This window comes from Anopheles ziemanni, chromosome 2, assembly GCF_943734765.1.
Source record: "Anopheles ziemanni chromosome 2, idAnoZiCoDA_A2_x.2, whole genome shotgun sequence".
Taxonomy (NCBI): Eukaryota; Metazoa; Arthropoda; class Insecta; order Diptera; family Culicidae; genus Anopheles; species Anopheles ziemanni.
The window spans coordinates 49,031,722-49,037,721 of NC_080705.1; the positions used below are offsets into that span (position 1 = coordinate 49,031,722).

Here is a 6,000-nt window from a genome sequence, read left to right on the forward strand (position 1 = left end):
TAAACCACTAAACCTCCACACTGGTGACCCCGACGTGATCGGCGAGATCACGCACCACAGGTTAAAAAGTAGTGCAGTAAAAGTGTAGTGAAGTGCAAGGACTCCGGAAAGTTCTCGGTGTAGTGAAGCAACGACATCGACCACGTGAAGTTCCGGGAATCGCTCGCTACCAGCTAACACAGCAGGGAACGTTCTCAGTGCACAAAAGCCGCGATATCGACCACGTGAAGTTCCAGGAATCGCTCGCTACCGCCAAACACTTCGCAGAACGAACGGTAGCTGGTAGCAGACTTCCGCGAAGCAACGCTCGCCAACGGCTGAGGTTTCCATAAAAACGACTCTACTGGCTCACCATTCTACGAACGAACCAGCGTGCTCCTCCACGCATTATCCGCTAGCTGACCAACGGAAACCACCAACGAAACTGATTACGGATAACAGTTCTAGTTTTACACGTAAGCCAAAAAAATGCTGCCACGCAGCCCTACTAAGCCCAAGCCGAACGCCTCGCCGCCTGCTGATCAAGACCACACTAGCGATCCCGACACAAGAGCATAGTTGCCAACAGGAATAGGTGAACGATCATTCGTGCCACCCGCCAACCCTTAAAACGCCCACCTCGATAATTACCATGTACGCCTACCGCCCCCGGAGATGGACACTCGCGATCTACAATCTTTCTTTACTACTCGGGTACTCGAGCATCGGTTTGCGGCGACCGGCATTACATCTAGTGATGAGTTCTCGGAACCGCACCCACCACTCGGAACCGCTTCCGAGCATCTATAAACCGGCTCCGATTCCGGCTTAGTAAAACACACGGTTCCGTACGGAGCCGGCTCCGGACGGCTCCGACGGTTCCGACGGCTCCGGACGGTTCCGGCTGCCGACTAGCGGCTCCGGACGGCTCTGGACGGCTCCGAATGACTCCGAACGGCTCCGGGCGGCTCCGACGGCTCCGACGGCTCCGGACGGTTCCGGCTGCCGACTAGCGGCTCCGGACGGCTCCGACGGTTCCGGACGGCTCCGGGCGGTTCCGAGCTCGGAGTATTGCACCGTCCAGAGCCGTCGGTATCGTCCGGAATCGTCGAAGCCGGCTGACCGTCGGAATCGTTGGTGCAAAAATGAATTGAAATCCCCTAAAGGTTCAAATCGTCCATAAGTTGATTAATTAAAAAAGTGCTTGTGTAGAAGTCTTCATAGAAACTTTTCAATAAAAGGAGAAAAAAATAAATTTGGAAATTAGAAAAAAACACTTCTTTGCGAAAACTTTTTTTTTATTTATTTATTATTGGTTCGCGTTGGGGGTCCGCGACAGCCGAGCGGTAACCCCGGTTAGAAAATCGGCCCATGAGCGCCGGGGCTCACCACTTCGACGGCGTGGGTTCGAATCCCAATCGAGACCGGACTCTCCCCTCCCCCCCGAGAGGACTGACTATCCACGTACAACAGGGAAACAAGTCTTGTAAGCCCTTAACGGGGCAGGCATGACCAACAAGGTCGTTACGCCAAGAAGAAGAAGATTGGTTCGCGTTATCTGGCATAGTTTGCCTTCATAACAAAACATAAATATAAATAAAACGTGGTAAAGTAAACCTAGGGATCGTGAAACAACTTGTCTTTAACAATTGCCAACCTGGTTAACCGTCATATTAATATCAACTAGATTACTTATAGAATTATATGCCTCCATCATTTGTGTTAAAGGGTCACTAGTGCTATGTACTGTGGATCTGTATTCTACTCGTAATAGTTGTCTGGGTCGTAACTGTCTACTTCGAGCTAGAAGGTTGATTTTGCTTAAAATGAACGGGGCGTCTATGGTTCCTGATACACTGTTTTCAGGGCCAGTTCGTCCGCATCAAGCTGCTATAGTGTTCAGTGTGATTGTGTGTGTGATTTAGACGTAAGCCTGTTTCGTTTTTCAGTCATTATGTTACCGGATTTTCAAAAAATGCGTTCGCATAGAACCGATGTTGCTGGAATGCTTATATACTGTTTGGCGAAAGTGTACAAAATGTGATATCTTGATTTTCGCTCATTCCACCAATTAAGGGCATCTTAATTTAATTTTAAATTATTTTCTGCTATGTATCGATCTAATTCATTAGCTGCAAGAATCATAGGACTACAGCTTGGGGTTCCTCTTTTTCCTTTTCGTATTAAAGGTTCCCAAATATCATCATCACTATCTAATAATTCGATTTCTTTTACAATTGTGTTTTCTGACTGAGGCTGAAGTGGGATCATCTTCTCTATTAATCTGTCATTGGTACTTTCGAATTCCTCAATGTTTCCCAAAAACCAAAAGTATCGTTTTGATATTAGTTGAACAAACAGTAACGAGTTTTGTAGATGGGAAAAATATTTCCCTTGGGAAATGAATTTGGGAAAGTTTTGTAGATGGGAAAAATATTGTAGATGGGAAAAATATTCGTAAAAGGGTTAATATAACTGACAAAATATTCGCATTGGTTACTTATAATGCTTCTAATATATAAACATTGTGCATCTATCTTGTGGGGCACATACATTGAATTTAGTCGTACAACAGGCACTCGAAAATCTATCAAAAGTACTATAGATAATGTCAAGAATGTGGAAATTCTTTTCAAAAAAAGTTCTAAAGCAGCTCAGATGCTGCTTGAAATGCAAACTAATTTAAATTGTCCTATTTTGAAATTAAAACAAGATTGTCACACGCGCTGGATTTCTACATTTGACATGCTTGACCGTTTAAATAAAAATAGAGCTCCACTAGTTTCATGCTTAGATTTTGGAAAATATAAAAAGTATCGAAGGATGCGCCTTCGATCTCTTTTTCACTACAGAAGACGGAAAAGCCAGACGATTTTTTGGCTTTTGTAGCTTTAATAAAGTTTCACATAGGCAAGCTGGTTGCTTTCTTTTTTTTTTATCTTCGAACCACCTAGAGCACCGTTAAAAACAATTTGTCTTTAACAGCACCCATAGTGGAGCTAGTACTAATAGTGGTTGTAGTGGATTAAAATCCTAGCTCTACGCCGATATATATACAATGGAGTTATTTGTTCTTCTATGAAATGTTCTTTGTTCTTCTGCGGAGTGTTAAAAAGATGCACCATCTCATTGCGTAATATATAAGCTCCAAAATTCATATTTTCTAAACAGGTTGTCCCAACATGCTGCATTCCTTAAGAAACTATAACCAATATCATGATTTCCTTAAGGCCATAATTACTACAAAATCCAATATTATTGATTTATACGAACTTAGTGCATTTTAGCATAATTTTATTATATTTTTATAATTTTTACTATAGTGCCACTACAGGCACAAAAATCCAAGTTGTTCCTATAGTAGCCATAGATTTTTGAACAAGTATTTTTTAGTTTTATTCCGGTTTTGGCCAATATAGGTACCTATCGCGAACCAAGTTAACAACCGGTCGATAAACATATCGACCGATATAATGACAGTAATGGCGGAATGATATCGCAACGCATCAAATTTATCAACCCGTAAAAACGCGTGTACAATTGCCATGGCTACCGTACAAATCGTGGGAAAAAAATCGAGCAGTTGGTAAAAAAGTCTTTAATTTGCATCGCGAACGAAACATTTTTTTTATATCGACCGATATATTTAACTACTGCCTCAACCCATCCGATATACTGAAAAGAGTTGTTGACCGTGGAAAAATTTATTTTAAAAAATGTAAAAGTGTTATTCTGTGAAAAATTTTCGCTTCTTATTATTTTTTAACCACTTTAGCCCATCAAAAAATTTATTTTTCTGGTGATTTTTTTTGTTTTAAAATTTGTTTTTTTATTTAACCGCCTACACGGGTAGTTATTGTAGTTTTATATTCAAATAACAATTGATTGGATTGTCGTATCGGCATGAAACTTTGAGAATGCCTAGAAATACTAATTTTCTATCGTTTTGCTAAAAAAAAACAAGTTTTTAAACAAATTTAAATAATTTTTACTTGCCGATGTCGGTCGATACCCCTCAAACGTTCCGTATTTCTCGTACTTCGGACCAATTATCATTTTATTGAGATGTCGGATCGATTTGAAATTTTCAGTGAAGATACTTGAAGATGTTTTCCAAAATATATAATAATATAAAAATATAAATAATATTAATTTGAGGTTACAAAAAATGTCAACGATATAAAAAATTGAGTATTTTTCTTTTGTACAGTTATGCATTGTATTGCCTGTTCTTATAAATTCACGTATTTTGTTTTTTGGTTCCTGCATTACCACCCGTATCGTGGAAGGAGATACCGTTTTCGCAACCTCCGTTCACTTCCTCTTGCCAAGAACATCTCTAACTGTTACACCACTTCGCCTAAGACAAAGTTTTGTGATTGCCCAGTATTTTTCATTGGGGCGAAACTGTGGAAAATTTGGTTTTGGTACAAAATGAATCTTATTGGCCCTGTTTCACTTTAAGACAACCTTAGAATAATGGCAGGTCAAAAATTTGGTAGAAAAAAGTACGTGAATGTATAAGAAAGAAATAGAAAAATAGAAATATTCGTTGCTCAATCATCCATGGTTTTAAAGGATAAGCAGAGTCCCCTAAACAATAATTTAAAAAAATCATTAATATTGGGTACAAGAATGTCATACATATGTAAATAGACAAACCCAACAGCTTCATCGTTCGGTCACCACCGTTTCATTTTTCTTCTAAGTATGAAGATATTGGGCTTGTATTGTATTATCTACAAATAGGATCATTTGCCTGTGGTCAGATATCGAGTAGATCATTATCAATAAGCATTTTATAAAGAAGTGTTAAATTTAATATTTACCATTAAAGCGTTTAAACTGTAAAACCCTTTTCTATTCAAATATTGAATTGGGTTGTCGTAAAGTGCGACAATTCTGATGTTGAGTTCCATCGGTGGACATCACTACACAAGGACAGGTAATTTTTTATAAAAAAATCTCCTAGCGTCTGCTTTTTCGTCGGCAGTCATATCCATGGTTTTGAAATACGCTAGTTCACCTTCCAACGCGGCTAGAGTTGTATCTAGCGTTTCAGAAAAAGTAGATTGTGCAATTGCCATAGTAAAATCGTTACCAACACCTTGTTGGTACGACCCTTGTGCAAAAAATTGCAGTTTTGTTCCCAATTTTTCTTCCTCTGATAACCCACGTTTATGCTTATGCTAGTTCCACTTTGGCAAGGATTTCTTCAAACAGCCTCTTCGGAACTCGGTAATTGTTAATGAAGCTGAAAAAGGAACATGTTAACACAGTGGCAACGATTGTTGAGCCAATACGCTTACGTTTTATCCGATAATTCAAGCGGATCAAAATGCTTCTTCAATCACCTACGGTACGCTGCTAGATTTATTTCCTCTTTATTCTCCGCATCATTTAAAAAGAATAATGAATTTATCATTCTAATCTTTTGGATGCTTCACGAACTAAAATGGTTCTCGATATGATAGAAGTCGCACTAATTGTAACGTTGTTATAAGTATACAAACTCTAGGTATCCATGGTAATTTGACAGACGGAGAAACTACTCGATAGGTATTTTTATGGGTTGTTATAATTTTACCGACTGCTCAGTTGAATACATTCGCGATACCAATTCGAGTAGATAAATTTATCGGTCGATATAATCAAACGGGTTGGTAAATTTTATCTACTGCTTTCGCGATAGGTACCATAATCAGGCAAATTTAGTGATTTTATTTTGTTTCTACAAAATAAACAAAGCGGAACTGGAGAGAAGGCTCAGCAGAAGAAGCAGAGGAAAGAAAAAAGAAAGCGGGCGAAGGAATACGCTATAAAGCATATACGAGCTCGTACTATAGTTTTAGCTGTAATATTCAGACCATTTTTTATGAATTAAAATTGGACATATTTCGGTAAAACAATACAGTCTTTCCAATGACAACGCATTGGTCAAGGAGTATTTTACCGTTCTGTTTGCAATATCCTTCAAAAATAAGTCATAGTCAAAATATATTCAAGTTTTTCGTACTACCA

General features: G+C 39.0%; 1 pseudogene; it reads right to left on the bottom strand.

Moving 5' to 3' along the window:
• Positions 1-4,778: 4,778 nt before the first annotated feature.
• LOC131293730 (putative nuclease HARBI1) lies at positions 4,779-5,404 on the bottom strand (annotated as a pseudogene).
• Positions 5,405-6,000: the final 596 nt, after the last annotated feature.